The sequence below is a fragment of the Ambystoma mexicanum genome, chromosome 11, assembly GCF_040938575.1.
Source record: "Ambystoma mexicanum isolate Mex_15411 chromosome 11, UKY_AmexF1_1, whole genome shotgun sequence".
NCBI lineage: Eukaryota > Metazoa > Chordata > Amphibia > Caudata > Ambystomatidae > Ambystoma > Ambystoma mexicanum.
In genome coordinates this window covers 1,046,318,815-1,046,340,434 of record NC_090934.1, presented here as the reverse complement: position 1 = coordinate 1,046,340,434, position 21,620 = coordinate 1,046,318,815, and positions in this window count along the sequence as shown.

The following is a 21,620-nucleotide window of genomic DNA, read 5'->3' as shown; positions in this document are numbered from 1 at the left end:
AAGCTGGAGGATACTAGTCAAAGTTTTGTGACCAAACATTTCTCCTTTTTCCGTGCTGGATAGTCGAGATAAGATTCCATGGCCAAGTCAGGTTTAACCAACATATAGATGGCCTGTAAAGCAGATATCCATTCCTGTCCATAGTGCCCAATCATAGTATTTCACCTTTAACAATTTATACTTAAACGATCATGCCACATAGAATAAAGATGTAAGTTTGTAAGAAGCTGCTTGACATATTTTAATCACAGTAGACATTTTGCCCCTTCCGTTGATTAGACATCTGCTACACCCTCTCTATATGACATAAATTACAGAGTGCTCCAGATAATAATCCAGTACAACAGGGTGTTCAGCAGTGCATCGTATTTAATTCCCATATGGCCATTCGCTAAGGGCACTGGGGCAGACAGGGTAATGGCTGGAAGGCCTAGGAGGCACTATTTAAATTGTTTTTCCCTTGTCTGTAGGGTATCAGTTGGAGTGTGGCCCCACAATTTTTCACCGTAGTTAATGGGAGGAACTGCCCATGCCCTATATACCAGCATTGCGGAGGACACAGAGCTCCCTTCACAATGCACTGAGATGCTGGCCACTGCACAGGTTTGTCTGGCCACTATTAGTTGCTTGTCCCATTTTAGATGTTTTACACAAGTTATCCCCAAATACTCAAAGCTCTCCACCGAAGTTAGTGGAGAATTATTGAGATTAAACTTGTATTTGGGCCGAAATGGGCAAGATGGGGAACAACACATCATGATCTTTATTTTGGATGGATTCATCATCAAGCTTTTGGGTGAGCACAGCAACTCAAAAGTTGTCAGATATTGTTGTAAATGGTTGGGGATGTTGGAGCGAAGAACAGCATCATCAGCAGATAGGAGAAGACTCCATTTGGCTATGCCTAAGTTAGGGGAGTCCAGTTCTAACATTGCCATATCAGCGGCAAAGCTATTAATGTAGACAAGGAATACAAGAAGAGCCAGGACACAGCCCTGTTTTACCCCTATGTTTTCCTTAAATGGATTTGTTAGTTCACCCCCTTCAATCCATCTTACACACGCATGACTTCCAGTGTATGGAGCTATAATAGGTTTCAGAAGTGAAACAGGGACCTGTAGAACATTCAAGGCCTTCCATAGTTTGCTCCTAGGAACAGTATTGAAAGCTGTCTGGAGGTCAACAAACACCAGGTAGATGGGCTGGGATTGAAGTTTGACAAATGTTTGCAAAATAAGGTCCAGCCTAAAAGCCTGTTCGATAATTGATACTCCTTTTCTAAAACCTGCCTGTGCATTGGACAAGATGTTATGTTCTTCCACCAAGATTTCAAGAGAAAGAAGTAAAACTTCTGCATAAATCTTAGCAAGCGAGTCAATTAGGAATATGGGTTTGTAATTTGACAGGAGATCTGTGTCTCCTTTTGTGTGTATTGGAATTATTGTCGCTTCCTTCCAACTGTAAGGGAGGATAAGCGAACTATGAACTTTATTGAATAATTTAGTTTAAAAAGAACCTGTAGACCCGTATTACTCATGAAAAGGTCAGCCGGGAAGAAATCAGGTCCAGGGGCCATATCAGTATACTGCCAGAGAAGAGCTGCTTTAAGTTCAGTCGTGGAAATGTGAAGTGTAGCCTGGGAAAAGGAACCCAGATGTGCGATTGTCTTGGACTCACTAGAGCTCATGATCTCTTCCTCCTATTCATTTATGCCTTGTATAATGGAGTATAGGGAACCAACGTGTTCTACCCATGCCTCTAGAGGGATGAGGCCCATAGTTGGATTCTTCTTCAAGGTTGCGTCAGATTTAACCAGACTGCAAAATGTCTTTGTATTTTGCATCTCTACTGCTGGGAGCAAAGCAGCCCACTGGTCCTCCATGTATTTAAACTTTTTTTCGTGCATAGCAAGGTCATATATTCGTGCCTCAGACAAATAACTTTATAATTGTTTCTACCCTCTTGTTTTTTGATAGCTTTCACAAGATGGATTTTGGCGGTTCTCCATTCTCGGTCAAACTTGGCACACAGAATTTTGTTTCTATGTTTTTGGCCCATATTTTCTTGGCCAAAAAGGGGGAGAGCAAGTCTACCAACGAGTTATAAAAGTCAATATAAGTAAGACCACTTTTTGAGTTTGCATATTGTTCCAAAAGGGAAATTATAGATTGATAAATTTTCTGGAGGTTGTCATAAACATAAACTACTGACCATCTTATGGATTTCAGAGCTAGGTTATTGCTTTTCTTTGACCGGATTGAACAGGGACATGAGGCAATGGGCCAATCAGAATCCACTGTGAAATTTAAGGATAACGGATCGGGATCACTCTAAACACGTTCAATTATTTTAATGTTATCAATTTGGGCCCAGGCATTGACAGTTACCAGAGCCTTTAACATAACATAACCAGGGCGCAGTCCATACCACTACATGTATTACCAGACTGAAACGTTTGATGGGCTGCTGAGTCATTGGCACATCACCCATTACATGCCCAAAGACCTAAAGTGTGCATAATGAGGCGTATTTCCCCTGCAAAGTACGGATGACGCAGTGGGTGCGAAGATAAGGCTGCTATCCCGCAAGACTTCATCCTCTAGAGCCATATCAGCTGATGTCACACTATTGTCTTCAAATTGGGCATTTAGATATCCCAGCACTATTAGGATACAGTTAGATTTGGCCATACGGTCAGAGATTTTTTCCTACATACTTGCAACATTTCCATGGTGAACTGTGGCACTGTAGAATCCATCAATCTGACTGATTTCTGAGCCTATGAGGTGATCCGCCATGATAGCCAATGCCCCAGACTAGGAAGCCGAACCCGGACCAACCAAGGAAGCCAATGGCGAGAGCAATGGCGGCCTGAGAAACAGCAGAACCATCGGAGAGCCAGAACACAAAGACCAGTGACGAGAGTATAGGAAATTCGGAACCCAAGAAAAATGAATGAAGAATTGTAAGGGGGACAATAATGGCAATAGCTGAGAATGCAAATGAACACACAGAGCCGACAGTTGTGATGAGTAGTGATAGACAGGGGAAAATTGAGTAACAAAGAAAGACAGGCATATGCAGAGAGAAGCAGCTTTACATGGCTAAGGGTTCTGAGCTTGCTATGGCTTTCAAAGATGAGGATGGCAAGGGCCCAATATTGTTTATTATTGAGCGGAAGAAGGATGAATTTGAAAAGAAAGAGCAAGAAAGAGTTAAGGGAAGGGCTTTAGAGTACTAAGCTAGACGAACACTACAGTATACCACGCTTAAAGAGGGTCTTCTACACCTCATCTATTACACTGCATAGCAACATATTAATGGGGTGCTATATTTCCATGGCCTTAGGGGATCAAGACTGCTGGTGCACTCCCCTGGAGTGGTAAGCAAGCTCATGTGCCTGCTATCTTGCCCTTTTCTCCTAATGATGTCTTCCCTAGTTATCTCACTGGGTGGCATCCCCATTGTCCAGAGTTATCACAACAAAGGCTTATCTTTACTCAATTAAATCATTTCCAAAATAGTTTTCATTTACATTTTCCAAGAAGAGTTTTGGCAATGGATCATCCATCCATCCACCATAAGAAGAGGCCAGGGCAATAAGGGGATGAAGGCCTTTACCAGGATATTAAATGCAAACTCTTCCCCACACTAGGTCTTCATCTTCTCTTAAGACATCCTGCACAGTTCCACTGCTAATCAGAAAGTTGGAAACAACTGCTTCCTTGACAGTGCCATTTGCTCTTTTTTGGGCACATCTCCCAGAATTCTCTGGGTTTTCTGTGGTCACTTTTCTCAATCCTCACCCAGTCACACCCTATGAACCTTGGGTGATGATAGAGCAACATTAGTAGATTGTGAAAGGCACCATCCACATAACAGACGTGGCAATATGCATTTCCTATGTCAATGAATTTCTGGGGCATTGCTGTATACCTGTTGCAAACCGGCTCTTTGCTCCATCATTGCGTGTTTGATTGACAAATAATAATGCCTGAAAGTTCTTGTAATTTTATTTATTTAATTGTTATTTTATAACACTCCTAATACTGTACCTGAGTTTGGTTTCTCTACCATACCTGACTTTGGTTTCTAAGCGCTGGTCCAAGATTCAAACCTCTGTTTGGTTTTGCTTCCAAGACCAGCCCGTTGTCCCTGTGCTATCCTGCGTTCATGCATGTCCAAGCAGACAATGTGTGTCGGTGCTGGAACATTGACTGCTAAACACTCTGGAAATATCTATAGTTGGAAGACAATCACCTCAAAATATGATGATATCTGTAGAGTCAAAACAATATCCTGGGGATTGAAATTACTAGCATTACGTGGTGTTGGATATTGCATATTTATTAATAGAAAATATATCATCAACCCCAGAACAATGTCCCTCTGCTATTCATGGATAGTGAAGATATTCTGGATGGTCAGTTGGTGGACAATTATGTGTCTGTTCTGTTTCCACTTGAACACTTTAGTCAAATCTATTCCCATTCTTCGACCTTGGGAAAATCAGATTGATTGTACAGAATGTTTTGTTTCCAATATATTTCCATGGTGTTATTTAGTAATACTTTGCTTCTATATAATGACATGAGGCTTTATTCCGTGTCCTGCGGTAACCCTGCCGGTGCTACCGCAGGTTGCTGCCGGACTCCGAATGAATTAGCGGTGCCTGACTTCCCGGTAACACCAGGGGATTACAACCCCATCGGTCAGGGTAGTCAGGTGCCGGCAATTTTTAAGTCCCCATTCCCATAGAGACCATGGAAGCACCGGCACTGTTGTTAACTGTGCCAGTGCTTCCGTGACGGCTTGCCTACCGTGGCCGCTGTGCCCGGCATGGGCTGCCCTGTCGGGCACAGCAGCTCCGGCAGGCAAACCCGTAGTGTGCCAGTCTGGAAACAATGGTGCCGGTAAGCTTACTGGCACCGTTGTTTCCGGACCGGCACACTCATAATGAGGCCCATGGTGCCATGTTTAGCAACAATGGAATGTATTACAGAAACATTGTAATGGTGCACCGTACAATAAGCACTGGGGTAAAAAACAATCATTAAAAAATAAACCTAGAACAAATACTATGGTATTTCAGTGCATTTTTGCACTTGTACATTATGTGCCCTCTTTTTCCTGTTGCCAAAAGTGCCTTGAAATAATATGATTTTTTGCACTGTTGCAGTTTTTGCCCTAGTGCTAACTGCACTTACAACAATGCAAACTGTATATACTACTTCCCTTTATTGAGTGTGTTGTATTGTTTTGTCTCTGATCAAGCTCAGCTCATCCATACAGCCTGCCAACGACCTGAAAAGCAATCCCCAAGCAACAGAATTCTCCAGGTTTCCAATACAGACTAGAAATGTTCTTTCCTAAATACTATTCTCAAAAGGCTAGCGACCTAGGGGCAGATTCGCAAACAAGTTACTTTGACTTACCACTGACCTAAACCTGGAGAGGGCTGTGTGATTCACAAAGAAGTTACTGTTACTGACCCTGGCTTACTCCTGACTGACAGGCAGGACCAAACCAGCAAACCAGAGTTACTGCCAGCGTTTCCATAGTGCAAGTACATGATTTTTGTCATATTTTTCAAAATCACAATATGGCAGCTTGCTCACTGCTTACTTAATATGCATACTTAACGATTGGAGAGAAGTGACACCATGGTTCTCATTCCGCATCTAAATGCTGACAGGCGAAAAATAATACCAGGCGGAAGACATTTTGTCGAAAAGTCAGACCCATACGCCGATCTTGCTAATGTATTTACTATTCACTCCATCGCCTCTGCTCTTCGCTTAGTAACGATCCAGGTGATTTGATTTCGTATTTTTTCCCTCCACTGTTCCTGTGCCTTACTTAATGTGCCGTCATTTTGATGCATGTGCTTATAAAATATGTATACGAACTACACAAAGTAATTGTGTATACTCTTTTATCGTCACTCAGGCATCCCTCCGCCTCAACTTCTCATCCATCAGCCGGTTAATTATTGCACTGCGAGGATCCCACGGGGCAGTTGTTGACTAAATACATTGGGGCTGATTCAAAAAAGGAAAGCCTACATTCAAAAGCAATTACATCCACTTAAGATATGCAATTTTCAGGTGAGAAACAGTCACCTGTTTGGCAATGTCAGGATAGAGCTGGTTCTCAAAGGCTTAGGGAAGTGTGAGTACATTTACTCATACGTAAAACCAACACCTAAAGTGAGGGGAAGTGCTTCAGCAGCAAGGTTTCCATTTGCAAATCTGTCGCTTAGGTATCATTTTGATGACAGTAGAGAATGTGCCAGAATAAGCATGTCAACTACCGCTTCCACAATGCAGGTTCTCTCCGACAAATTGTCATAATTCATGCATGATGCAGTGTTAAGCAAAGACAATCTCGGTTTCTGTGCCTAACAATGCATCATGCGCTCACTGTATTTGTTGCAAGTGTGCCCCTTTGCACTCACGATGCTGCTCAGTGTTGATTTTATGGTTCGCCCAGGATCACACCATTAGTCCAGAAAATACTCAATGAGGGAGGACCCAGGTGCACACCAAAGCACAGCTTTATTCAAACAGCGAATTTAAGCTGGGACAACATACAAGCATCTCATCTAATACCTCCAGCATTTAAAATGATTGGAATCTGGTTGTGTCAATAAATTGTGTCATCAACGTCGTCACATCATACTATCAGTTTACAAAACCTTTGGGGAACTGAGGTTGGTTAATGGGTTACACTACATATAGAACGTTTAAGGGCTCATCACTCTATTGGCTGGAAAATATCTGATGGCTCCACCTGTACCCATCCCGCCACAGATACTTTTTCTAATACATGATTATAGGAATAATTGATTGGTTGGTGCTATCCATCGTGGGCAGTGTGGTGTGTTGGGGGTCGCCTCAGGACTCACAGTCAAAAAGAAGTGTTTGCATGCAAGAAGTAACACAGGCTTATTTAGGGCCCAGGCGCAGCTGTGATAGCTATAGTCAAACAGATGGTGGAACAGAACTGTGTGAAAAGGTGCTGTCAACGGAACACCTCGAAATCTGAAACGTAGATCACTCTAAATTAACATTAGTAACTTTTGCACCATGAAAAAATTCTCCCCACACAAAGCTGATTGGTATTCACACATTGAACTCTTATGGACAAACATACATTATTTTATGTAATTGGGTCCACAAACGTTCCCATAACGCCCATAATTATAATTTGTGGCATCACAATCCAACCCTACTTCCCCCATTATAATGACAATCCATTGAAACATTTGAGATGACCAGCGGAACTTCATTAATCGGTCATCACAGCTACATTCTCATGAGAAACATGCTCTACCATGGCACTGTCAGAGCTTTGACCCACGGACATCCTGCTATACAAATATTGCAAAGTAATAACTCTTTGACCTTCTTCCCCTGGTGAAACCTACTAAGAGGCAGTTTGAAACCAATGTGTTTTTTCTAAAAATTGAGCTTTGCAAATCATTTTTAATTATAAAATGGTTATGACCTTCTTGCCTGTCGGCAGGACACATGGGGCCTCATTACGACCCTGGCGGTAGCCGTGCCCTTATTCAGGGCACGGCTGCCACCGGTAATTATTTTTTACCGGGTCCAAGAAAAGGGCAATAACCGGATTATGCCGACCTTGGCGGACACGGTAATTGCCCTTTTCTTGGACCCGGTAAAAATCAATCCCCATTCCCATTTGAGCCCCATAGGGCTCAATGGGAATGGGGAGGATGCTAACAACGGGCCTGTTAATGATGGTCCTAATGAGGCCCATGGACACTTAATCTGTGACCTCAAAAAAATAACTATTGTTTGCTTCTTACCATACCAGCCTGGGATCGCGTAACCTGCAATAAGTTGCCTGCCACTGCAGCTTTGTTGCAAACTAATAAAAAGCTAACACACATTTTCTGCAAAGGCATGCTTTAATGCCTATTTACTATGTTTTGGCCCACCCCTATTTTTGTTTATACTTAACTTTGGCCCTGCATTTCTTCTATATGTAAATTACTTTTATTTTGGGGTGGATTTATGTAAAAATTAAACGGAACCACCTCCCCTTGCACAGTGCTACTATCGCAATGATAAGTGCGTACATTTTCACCACGCAGAACTTGCATTTTCATTACATCATTCCCTTTTATTGATCTATGAATAACTAACTCTTGTTGTGCCTCTTGTTCCCTTTCTGCTACTTTATCTTTGTGAATCCAAATATTTTCCAATCTTGTCATGTGAACCCCAATCTCCTCCCAACCATCCAGAGTTTCCTCCACCCATACACACCCTGTTACATCCTTTAGGCATGAAATCCAAAATTGTTGATAGTTTTCTCAATCTGCTGGCGGTGTAAAGATCCACCCATCAGGATCCCCTTCTTAATTTTCCCCAATTATTCTATTACCACCATTCTTTTCGGTAGCCTTTTCATAAACACCTAAAGGTAACATCAACTGCCCTTTTTTCTTGTTAGAATATTATCTAAAAATGTTCTTAATGAGGCAGAAGATGACGAGAATGAGCACCAATGTGGGGACAGCCACTTAAACAGTCTGGAAAGCCAAGTGGGTACCCATGTGGAATTGCTGTCCAACCAGTTATTATTATAATTTGTTTTAAATAAATGTTTTATTGGTTTAAAAGTCAGATCAATCTGACATAGAATAAAACCTTTAACATTACATTTCATACAATTAAATCATCATAAGTCCATATAATGCCTTGCCTTTCCAAAAATCTCCAGTCAAACATCACACTGAGTGGGAAGGGGAGAGACAAGAAGGAGAGACACATCGGCCAGAACAGTTCAAGGAGAAAAGGAAATCTGCAGTGTTACCTTTGTTTTCTGGTTCGTTACACTCCACATTGTTTACGCTCCTTTCAACGAAATTGGGGCTTCTGCCCAGGACAAATTCAAACATCTTCATCACCGCTATTACCAGACTTGTTTGCTCCCCCAGTAGGACACAGTCCCACTACTTTTTACGGCTCAGCGTTTCCCCAGCATTCCTGTGACCATCTAGGAATTTCTGTCTTACTTGGTATAGCGACTCACATGCACTTTCACAATGCAGTAGGGTTTCTACCGAGCCAGGATCTCTGCAAAACCGACATTGGGCGTTCATGACTCCTGGCATTTCCATGAACAATTGGACTTCGCTTGTTCGCAGACTATTTAACATACACCGTAGGAGAAGGTCCCGGTTAATAGGGGAGGGAAACTTTTGCAAAAATCTGGGGAGGGAGTTCAGACCTTTTTTAGGTTTATTTAGGGAACAGACGCAGCTGTGATAGCTATATTCAAACAGATCACAGAACAGAACTGTGTGAAAAGGCGCTGTCAACGGACACCTCTAAATCTAAAACGTTTATATCACTCTAGCTAATTAACATTAGTAACCTTTGTACCATGAAACAAATCTCCCCACACAAGATCTTTGCAAAACCAACATTGGGCGTTCATGACTCTTAGCATTTTCCTGAACAATTGGACCTCTCTTGTTCGCAGAATATTTAACTGACACCTTAGGAGAAGAATCTGGTAAATAGGGGAGAAAAACGTTTGCAAACATCTAGGGAGGGAGTTTAGACCTTTTATTCCGCATTCAGTGGTTGCGTTAAATCATCCCAGCCACATTTGTCCACCATATTAATCCAGTCTAAGTTTAGTAACTTCTTTTTAACTTTACACAGATTTTCAGCCAACTCACTCATCTTGATCCCATCTAGCATCAAGATTTTTTCCACTTTCAATGCAGTTACATGTCTATCCTGCCCCTCCTTATCCGGGTCCAGTATAGCAAAAGGTGTTATTGCTGTCTCATATACACACATTTTCTATAAAGGGCCATGGTCTTCCACACCACCATGGACTCCAGAGATTGTAACTTTAATTGTTGTCTTATCGCTCGCATTGGTAGGGCAATCGGGAGTCTCAGAACATTTCTCCAAAAATACCCTTCAAACTTCTCCCATACTTTCCAAGATAGGTGTACAATAGCCTCTGATCGATAAGTTAAGATTTGGGCAACCTTTTGTTTGTAAAAGAAGATAATTGGGATCATTGTAAATTTCCCAAATCTTCGGTGGAAGGCCCTTCCCTGGTTGGTTAGTATGACTAACCTAGCTCGTAGGAGTGTCTATTGAGCCACTTCAGTTAGACTCCTGCTTTTGACCACTCCCAGATAGGTCATATATTCAACTACTTCTAACAGGGCAGCTCCCACTCTCCACGTGAATCTCACCTTCTTCTTTTTTCCCGCCACTTTCATGGTTACAACTTTAGACTTGGCAACATTAATTTTCATGCCATTTTCACTCAAATAGGTGTCAAACGTTTCAATCCTCCTTTGCAGTCTGATGGGTGTCTGATCTAGACTAGATTGTCTGCAAATAGGATCCATGGCACTTCTGTCTGTTTTGTTTTAGGGGGAAAGGCTGCCACCACGACTTGTGAGTGTACCAGGTCGGCGATATATTGGCAAAAGAGAAGGGGTGCTAAAGCACAACCCTGCTTTAATCCTCTGTGAGTGGGAATTTTTTGTGAAAGGTGACCCTTCTCAGTCAACCTAATCCTCACTGAGGTGTTGGTATAAAGGGCTTCCATCGCCTCTACTAGATTGACAGGACAGCGGCAGGCTTTCAACTTCACCCACAGTTTCTCTCTGATCACTCCATCGAACACCTGTTCGAGGTCCATAAAGGCTAAGTAAAGGAAAGTACCAGCTTCCAATGCCCTCTCTTTCAGAATATTATAGTAAAGAGGTTCAGAGTGGTACCTACACCGTTGACAAACCCTATTTGTCTCGGGTCCAGGGCACCACTCTTCTCTGCCCATGACTTTAAGTTTCTAAACAAGACGGACGCAAAGAGTTTCTTCACGAGTCAAGGAGGGCAATGGGGCGATAATTTATTGATTTCGCCCTGTCACATTTTTTGAAGATCGGTACAATGTTAGCCTCCCTCCATGAAGATGGAATTTCCTTGTTTAACATGATCTGCCCAAACATGACCACTAGGAGCTTTCCCCACTGTTCCTTGTGTTTCTTTTGAGATTTCCTAACATCATATCTGCGTCATGACCATCAAATAGAAAGCTCCATAGAGTGAGTGACGGCTCTCTGGTATAGTGTACATGCCGGGTCTGCGAATAAAGAAGTATAATGCAATAACCAATCACTCTCTGATACCATGCTGATGGATTTGGCTGGGCGGAATGTTCCTCCATTGTTAATTAATTCCCAAGTATTTTCTGAGTTTTTAGCACACACCGCGTTAAGCATCTGCTCTGCATCATTTTGAGCTCTGATTGTTTTAGAGCCTTTACACCAATTTCTAAATTTCTGCCTAACTTTCCAGAGTCTGTTTTGCTTATATTGTTGCCCATCTTTTCTGATATTTCTAATATCCCTTCTCATCCATCTTCTCCTCTTTACCAACTCTTGATCATGGACATGCTTTTGTACGCAATTTCCTTTCACGTTTTAACACTTTGTCGACAAAATTCCTTCAAAATTCCCCTATAATCAACTTCACTGGGACTTGGTTGAATTAAAGCCCTGCATCGATCAATCACTTTTGTGACCTCCCTTTGTCTTAACCTTACTCGATTACCTCTCCATTCCAGTTCCACCTCCCCCATTTCGTTGAACCGCTTGCAGGTTTCCCATCCCCCAATGGCAACTGCCAACAGGTCATGATCGCTAAAATTCGGTGGCATTACTACAAAGCTCTCGGCCTTGTCTCTTAAGTTCCCTGACACAAAGCAATAGTCGATGCAAGACACCAGCTCCCCACATTTCCACGTGTAGCTTCCTGGTATGTCGCCCACCGTTTGTGAATCGAGCATATGCATATCTCTCATTCTCATATTCATCATCCATTTTTTCACTTACTTTAATGGATAGCCATTTGTGCTAAGAAGTTTGATGTTTAAATCTCTGCATACCATAATATTCACCTTATCCTAATCTTGCATTTCTTTGTCTATTGTTCTGGTAACTGATTCAGCTAGTTTGACATCTTTGGACATATTGACCCTCCAATATATGTTAATTAGGAGCAATAGCGTTTTTTGTTCATCCCCCATTTGTGTCAGATATAAAACCTGAACATATGGATTAGGACAATCCACTCTGTCTGCATTTTAGCCAGAAGGTATTTTAACCAAAGTTAGAAGGCCTGTATATGGTCGCCCTTTTAGCCCCATAGGGGCCGGATTCAAGAATGCAATATGACCATCACATTGCAGGAATGACCTTAACCAGGTCTCCTGGAAGCATAGAATGTTAAACATCTCCAGATCTGGCACATTTTGGGAGAATAAAGTTCCAAATCCTCTAGTGTTCTAGTAAGCAATTTTTTGAGAGGAACAGGCATATCGGGGTTGAAAGTCTAGTCTGCCTTTGGGCTATATAAACCCATGTAATTGAGTCTCTTTTTGATTCTTCTTGCCTCTCCTCTTATATCGATCGCCTTTTCTTCTGATTTGAGAGAGTGAATTTCAATGGGATCAGGTTGTTCTTGGAGAATAAAGGGAGTTTAACCACAGGCACCTTCACATCTTCTTTAGGTTTATTTATCTCTTTCTTTCGAATTTGTGCAGTTGACCTGCTCTTGATGTTTCCTTTAGGATTGTTCCCTCTCTCTAGCTGGCTTTAATTCTTGTATGATAATCACTCATTTCATAGCCGAGTCATAGGAATTTCTATTTCAGAGACAGTACAAGATTGTTCTTATAGTTTGAGTTTAGATGTAATATGACCGAATCTATCCTTTTCTCTCCCACAAATTCCACAATTTTGATGTCTTATAAAGACATCTTGCGGCCCGGCAGAATACAGTTCAATAGTCTTTGGACATTCCTTCTATTTAACCGGCATACTCGATCCTTCCACAATCCATTCAACATATATTTTAGAGCTAGTTTGCCCCTGGGCCTTGCCATTTTCCTTTTGACCATTGTCCCATATTTTTGCAAAATGGTCCTGCAATTTGGGCTTTTCTTTTAGAATTCCCTCATCTTTGTCAACGAAAGTCAGGACTTTTTCTATCTGGAGGCAACTCTTTCTTTTAGTTTCCAATGTGCTGAAGCCCACCAAATCTTTTTCAAAATGTGTTGGTTTGCTTTCCCACTTGATGTTTGTTCTAACTTATTTAGGGACTTTGGAGCTATGTATTTGACTCTCGATTTTAGCCCATCCGAGTAGCTCACCTCCTTCCACAACTCGTCCTCTTCTGCTCTCTCCATTTCTTCAATAAGATCGCTCAAGTCTATATCATGGGTCGCCTCCGGTTCCAACTCTTTCACTGCTTCTGATCTATTAGCCTTCTCACTGTCCAACTTTGCATCGGGCAGAATTATTTCCTTTCGTGCCTTTTTAGAAACAGGTAGAATATCCAACTGGGCAGTGAACGTAGATGTCTCAAGAACGCTCTTGAACCATTTCATTTCCTCTAGGTATCCCTGTCATATTTTTAGACTTTTTCTTACTCTAGTGGCTTTCCTTAAGAGGATCATTGGTCTTGGAGCCACTAGGAGTGGCTTTATTAGTTTTAACCTCCTTTTGAGACTTGAACATTGAGAAGATGTTGCTTTCTGTGGCTACCTACTCCGGTTTCTGAATATTTGGAATGGATTGAACCTTCACCAATGGAGTGTTTTTTTTCCAATTACAACCACCATATCCTCCAGCCTAGATATTTCACCCCTCTGGGTGCTCTTAAAGTGAGTCCTCATCCAATGACAATCTAGCAATAGGGCCTCCATAATCGCTGTCTTGTCCATAGTTTCTCTCCTGGTCAGATCACACAGGTGGTTTTGCCAGTTTGCAGAAGCTTCTGCTTCTTTATCCAATCTTAGGTCCACCTTATTCTCTAAGGCTTCCAGCCCTATTAATTTATTTGAAATACCGGAGATTTGGGCCGATTGATCTTGTAGGCTGGTGTTTATCACCTCATATAGTTTGGTAAAGGGCAATAGGGATGTTGTTAGCGATGGCATCATCAGCTGTTGCAGGAAGGCCTATCCTCCATTCTCAATTGTTCGTTCCTACACCATTTCCTTGTATTCACAGCCCTGGAACCTTCCTTGGAGGAAGATGATGAGAAGGAAGAAGCAGTAATACCACCAGCCTCAAACACCTGCTCGCCCCCATTTCCACCGCAGAGCCCCAACTTGCTGCTGCTCTTCATGGCTGACATTTCATTTTTTCCACATCAGAATCTGAGTAGTTGTTTGTGTCCTTTTTTGCAACAGCTTCTGCCTCATTCATCATTACCCCCTCCACCACCCAGGCCTCTGTTTGTTGACTGGCTGATTTCCTCCCCCATAGCCTCGGTCCTTCGCCAACGGAGGTTGATGATAGTCTCCGCTTGATCGCTCACCAGTCCAGAGCTCAGTCCGCCTGCTGTAGAGACTGGTCAAGTATTCGTAGACTGTAATGAACCCAGGGCCGACTGAGACGTTTTTGTTGGGCAATTTTTAGAGCCAGCTCTGCTAGTTCTTTGGTCAGATGGGTTGCCAAGCCTGCATTTTGGCTTTTTCCTGAGTACCATACTGCCTCATACTCATTTAATTCCTGGCCCTGGCAATCCTGCTTGTTTCGAGTTGTCTCTCTTTGTCTCGACTCCAGTATTACCTGTTTTCCTGTCAATGGACCTTATTTCAAAGCCCGGGCTGTGGATCATCTCCCTGATTGGAGTTGCCGGGACACTTTGTGGGCATGTCGGTGTGACTTCGCCTTTACAATTTCCCTCCACCAATATGCATTATGGTTGCATATGTTTCACTTCGTCCGTATCCACCCCATTCCAATTTGTCTGCATGGGTGGGCCTGTCTCATTTACAATTATTTCTGGGTTATTTGATTCAGTATTTAGAGCCGGAGACTTTGCCCCCCCTCCTGCTCCCTCTCCCGCAGCCCCTCCTCCTCTAGCTGGCACACATCAACCGAGACGTCTGGATCGTAACTTTCCTGCGTGGGCTCAGAACAGCTTTCGGCCGACGAGACCCGCGGCTCCTCCTCCTTGTTAGAAGGCACAGTAGTTCCCCTCCTTACCTGCAGTTGTGTTCTTGCCCCAGGAGGGCTACATGTCTGCCACATTTTCTTGGGCTCTGTCGGTAAAATAGATGACAATCTTGTCGACTCCTCCAGCAAACTCCGGATGACTCAACTATGCACCACTTCGTCTTAGGTCCCTCAAAACTTGAGGTTCTAGTACAAAAGCTGGGGACAAGAACAATTTCGTTCAGGCTAGGCACAAGTCAGAAGCAGCAATGTCCCACCTGTTTTCACAGAGCTCCTAAGTATGCATCACTGCGACCAGCCGAACACTGGAAATCTCTACTCACTCCACCTCGGCTCCGCTGAGGCAGTGAGATTTTATCAGCTCCTCCTCTCACTGTGATGACAGCCACGGAAGACAGACTCCAGTCTGTGTGGCAAGCAAGGCAGTATGGGGGCTTATTCAAGTCTCTATAGAGACGAAGAAGCAAAAGCAGCAAAAGTTCAGAATGCACAGCAAATCCCCAATGCAGCAGAGATAACACAAGAGAAAAAACAGTATTGGTTAACTGCTCACTCCACCCAACCAGTTATTTGATTGCACTCCATTAACTTTGCTGGTTATTTTTTCATGGAGTGTCCATATCTCTGTTATGGCTGCTTTCAATGTTCCATTTGAAGCCTCTCCATCGGGTATCCTTGTGCAACAGGTGCTCCTGAGCTTACGCACAACCCTCTCACGAAAGCCGTTAGGAGGCCCAGCATGTACCGGTTCTGGAAGGCCACCAAGCGTAGCACCCTCATTTCCGTCTTAATTGCATTCAAACTCTTTGCCTTTGAATTTGCCAATTGAAGCAGCTCATATCGAGTGAGCTGCAGCCATTTTGCATTAGTGGCAGCCTTGACACCCAGGAGCAGTAGTGAGGTGAAAAACATTTTAGCCTTGGAGAACAGTATGAATTCATCAGGGATAGTGGCCAAGGTGTCAGTGCTTTTCTCCAAAAAATAATTATTTGCCCCCTTCTTCCTTGTTATTGATTTTCATTTTTCCTCTTGCTGTGCCATTTTTTACTGCACCACAATCTTCATGGTATCCGGTGATTCCATCGAATACAAAGCATTGAATGCAAAAGCATCCAACAAAATGCTTTTTTTCATAGGTAAAGGTTTTATTTTTATTATAATGGCTTTTAAGGGGTAACAAAAAACGGGAGTTTGGGGGGAACCGGGGAACCCCCATCAAAAAAAATGTTTTAGATGCTTTTGCATTCAATGCTTTTGCATTCGATGCTATCAATATAAACCAATCTTCATAGTAGTGCTATATCGAGACACCACTAGTACAGGACTGTGCAAAGTGACAAGAGCACAAACACCACTCCAGTCAGGCGGAAGCAGGGCATACGTCTTTGATCAACAGGCCCACCATACGTCCATCACAACGGCAGTCCCCTGCGTCATCGCTGCATTCTGCATCACCTTGGTGCATCCAGAGTTAGTGCCCAGGTTGATAGACCCACTCGACCTTGAAACACAACGGGAATCATGTAAAGCTCTTGATGTTAACTGGTTGATGCCTTTCATGTAACCAAGTTAAAACATTTACATATTTTCCTCAAATTGCCCTGAAACTCTCATTCACCTTGGCAGCCACGTTTTGTTCAAAACCTACCAATAACTCAGCATGACATTGCATTTCCCCCCCCTCACATTTGTCCCCATACCATAATGCTCCTTCTACCCACATCAATGGCCTTGTATGACACCAGTGTATGATCTGCACTTCCTCAATCGCCCTCTTATGTATAAGTCCCTTTCATTAGGATCTTCTGTCACATATTCAACTAACTTATGCCGTGTTTCCTGATTTTCAATCATTTTTGTTAATTTCACGAAATTGTCTTCATAAACCTTTTCCCCTTCATCCACCACTAAACCGTTACCCATTTCCCCTGGAATAAAATTCTAGTTTTGCAAAGTGGCAAGTGCGTCAGGCATCCTGTTTCCTCATAAAACACAGCTTGGGGAAGAAAAAGCTTGGGCGTTCCTATCACATGTCGTATGAGAGAGCAGACATAGCAAGTGCCATTTGCCCTCTCTCTCCCCCGACACGTCAACTCTTGTCATTCCAAACATTTCCAGTTGACGAATCTGGCTCTCCTTCAGTGCCATGATGAAAACCTTCCCCATTCATTAAACTCCTTTTTTCCTTTTTATGTTTTCATTCAATTGTGTTCCACTTTTCTCTCTTTCAACCAAATAGACAAAAAATATTAATTCTGCAATAAAACATATTAATAGTATCACACCCTTTTTCTTGTTTTCTGGTTTTCTGTATAGTCTAAAGGCCAAGAACAAACATAAAGAAATCTCCCATATACTTCCCATCATGTTGTGTCTTTGTGCACGTCTGCGATGTGGACCCATCCTCGCCGCCCTTCGATTTTCACCATTGTGGGTGTCGAATAAATCATGTTACGTGGGTCGGTAAAGCGCTCCTCCTTCTATTTCTTTGGCATGGCCACTTTTTCTGTGCTATCATGCCACCATACCAAATCAGTTGGGGGTGAAGAACTTACTCTCCTCTTCCGTAACTCTTTCTCATCATCTGCTGCTTCTCCCTGCAACTCAATTGCCTGCATTATTTGGGTTGCATTAAAGTTTTCTGCTAATGCATCTTTGGTTTGCGAGTAGGGGTATTTGTTTTCATTTCTCCAGGAAACAGCACATGTGTTCCTTCTAGTAGATATGCTGATTCTTTTGCTGCTCTGTCTGCTCTTTTGTTTCCTAATGAAATACAATCTTGCCCTCCTTGCACTTTATTAAAGCTAGTTCTACTGGTAGTGGTAGCATTTCTAATAATTCACTCAGTAATCCTGCATGCTGAACAGTTGTACCATCACATCTTTTGAACCCTCTACTTTCCCATCTTGCTGGCCCTAAGTGCACCATGGAGGTAACGTAGGCCAAATCAGAGAAAATGTACACTACCTGGTCCTCTGACATGTTCAATCCCTAAATCAAGGCCACCAGTTCTGCTGCCTGTGCATAGTAGTGGTCTAGTAGTTGTGTTTGTGAGTACACTATCGACTCCTCCCTTGTTTGTACTTCATGTCTGTGCACTACGACTGCAGAACCTGACGCCTCTGTCCTGTGGTCTGATAAATACTGGAGCTTCCATCAATGAAAATCATAACTCCCCTTCAATCACCTCTTCCTTAACCAGGGGGTTACCTTTGCTCCTGTCTATGCATGCTATGCAGTCATGTATGTAATCTCCCTCTTCGATTTTTTCTGCAATGAACTCTGCTGGGTTTACATCCTGTATCTCACCACTTCTCTTGTTGGTTCTGTCAGTATTACCTCATACCCTGAAGATCTCTGAGTTGTCAATATTGATTTTGTTTTTTCCAGTATTGCGAATAATGCATGCTACACATATAAAATTACGGGGGAACCCCATAGTTATTGTGGAAGCTTTCTCAATTGCTAATACAGCAGCAGTAAGTGCCTGCTCAAATGGTAAATGTCCCTGCATCACTGCATTTAGGGATCCGCTGTAATATGCAAGTGGTTTGTGTCTCTGTCCTTTCTTCTGTGTCAGCACAGCTGTCATTACTTTTCCATATCAATGGGAAAATGGGTGTAACTTCTCTTTGTAATTTGGTGAAGCCAGTACTGGTACATGTGATAACTCATGTTTTAGGTCTTCAAAGCTCTCGTTCATTTCAGCTGTCCATTTTATGTTTGTTTTGTGCTTCAGAGGTTTTAATGTTTGCAACAATGGCCTGGTGTAAGTGGAGTAATCAAATACCCATGCCCTGCAGTAGTTGCATAGGCCCGGAACTGCTGCATCTCTTTCACTGTTTTTGGTTGTGGGGTTTTATGTATGGCCTCTACTCTTTCTGTTGTTATTTTTCTCCCATCTTTGACACAATCTGACCGAAGTGCCCCACTTCTTTTTGACAGTACTGCAATTTCTCTTTGCCCATTTTGTATCCTTAGTCAGCTAGCAAAGTCAATAGAGTACTGAGTCCTTTCTACCCTCCTCTTTTGTCGAGCTGCACACCAATACCTTGTCAATGTACTGTATCTCTGTGCTTGCAACCTGTAAATCAAATCCATGTGTATAACTCTTTTAAAAATGCTAGGTCCCTCACAGTACCCTTGGGACATTCTAGTGTCTTCGAACCTGGTCCTGCGATACATAAACACAGTGAGATGCCTGGAGTCTGGTTGTAGTACGATGGAGTAAAATACGTTTTTTAAATTTACCACAGTGAAATAGTGTGCCTCCACTGGAATGCTGCAAACAATAGTTGCGGGATTTGGGCCCGACTGATACTCTGCCTCAATAATATTGTTAAGAGGGTATACATCCTGTATAAAACACCATGCCCCTTCCTTTGCTTGCTTAATAGATAGGTAACAGTGCTGCATGGTGATGTGCTCTCCTGTATTATGCATTGTTGTCATAGGGAATGCAGTGTCTCATGAATCCCTTCATCTGCTTCTCAAGAAAGGGGGTACTGCTTTACTCTTTGTCCATAAGCTTTTTGGCACGTTTTAGAAATCATCCTGGAAATATTTTATTTTCTTTTTTGTTATCTGAGTCATCTGGGGAACTGCCTTTTCTTGTGTACTGGACAATGTATGCTTAATTCAAACACTACCTCTCCTTTTTCATTGTCTTTAGTTGGGAACAACTCTACGTCACTCCTTTTAATGTCAGTGTGGGGTCAATACATAATACTGAATGCCATTCCATGTTGTTTTCATCATTGGCACCAATATGATCCTTGTCTCTGGATGATAGCTCAGGGGGAACCGTGCTCACCTTGGAAGGTTCCATGTGTTAATATCACTGCAAAAATGTTGCCATTCAAAAATATTGCCATATGTTTGCGGCGATATTAAGATTAAGGCATGGAACCTGTGGGGGACACCCCTGCTACCCCTGTAATATTTTTAAAGGCGAGGGGGACACCCCGCATCCCCCCTCTCCCAAAAACCACAAAAATTACCTCCCCCAAAGAATATCACCGATGGCCGTTCCAGATGACCATATATACAGCAATATTTTTGGTGGGGATAATATGTAGTGATACCGGAAGCAAGATGACACAGAGCAACACAGGTTCGATCCCCAGGTCTGCGCTTAGAAACCTTTGGGTATTAAGCGCGGTATAAATAACCTATCATATCATATTATATTATATCATATCACATGTCCTTCCATACCACTACTTCCTCTAAGTACAGCAGTGTGTGTGTGCCAGAGCTAACAGAGGAGGGACACTGTGACCTGAAGAAAAATGTGTTTCACAGCGAAACACCCTTCTTTCAATTCCTGGTAACCATCCTAACAACACGTGCACCCCATACAAATACACCTCCATGTTTGTGGGTATTCCTCTCACTGTGCTCTGTGTGTAGTATGTCTGGATCAGTACTGCCAGTCTAGCTGGATACATTCCAGGTGCGGTGCACTCTATCCCTTGCTCTGAAAATGAAATTGTGGAATTCAGTTTGCTGAGTAAGTCGCTTCTGAGAATGTTGATGGGAGTATCTCCCGAATGTAATAATGGTGCTACAATATTCTGTGTCCCTATTGTCAAGGGTAAATCTTTTGTCAGAGGAACTTTCAAAATTGTCCCTGAAAACCCTTGTGTGTCCAAGCTTTTTTAGATAATGGAAATCCTTCTTCCTTTATGCATGATCTGGATGCTCCAGTATCTATTATAAAGGAAAATCCCCTTTGTGCTATTTGATCTGCTACCTCCGGTTCCTCCTCAGGGTCCTCAGTTACTGCTAGAACAGGACAAACTTGCACTCCCCGTGGCAACCCCTATTGGGAAAATGCATTGGCGGATAACATAAATGGGTTACCGCCCACCACTGTCACTCAAGTGTATTGGGGCCCAGTGTTCTGTCACAGTAATGTTACCCCTTCTTGTATTTGAGTCTGTATTGATGCCTGGAGTATGCTTACTGTTCCTGGGGTTCCTGCCGTTTGCACACCCTGCACTTACACTTGTGCCTGGGTGGATATACCCTGTGTTTGTGTGGCTGTTATCTGTAGTTGTTGCTGAGGTATCACCTGTATTTGTTGAGGTGCTTTTGTATAATGCTGCCGTTGTTGCGCTGCTTGTGCTATTAGTGGGCTTGTCCATGTGAAGTGGCCAAAATGTCCACATGCAAAGCACTGTCCCCCAAACTGTGGCCCCATGCCCCTGTAACCCATTCCCCTTCCTCATGTGTAATGTCCTCTCCCTGCCTTAAATGGTCCCATGTAACCATGTATTCCTCATGTCTGCACAGCCACTGACTGTTGCTGCATGTTTATAAATGTAGGTTGTTGCTGCATCTGTACCGCTCCCCACTGCTAATTGGGTGGTACTTGAGTGTACCCTCCTGGTTGCATTACTGCTGCGCCTGTGGAACTACAACTGGCCCTGTGAGCACAGCTCCTTCAATGTGTATCTTAGCAAGTTTATCCTGAAATGATTTGTTTTCTGCTCTGTTGCATCGTCAGCTGTCTCCTTATACTTCTGCGGCTTTCTTTTCAATAATGTATGACTGTTGCCTGTATCTCAGTCCCCCC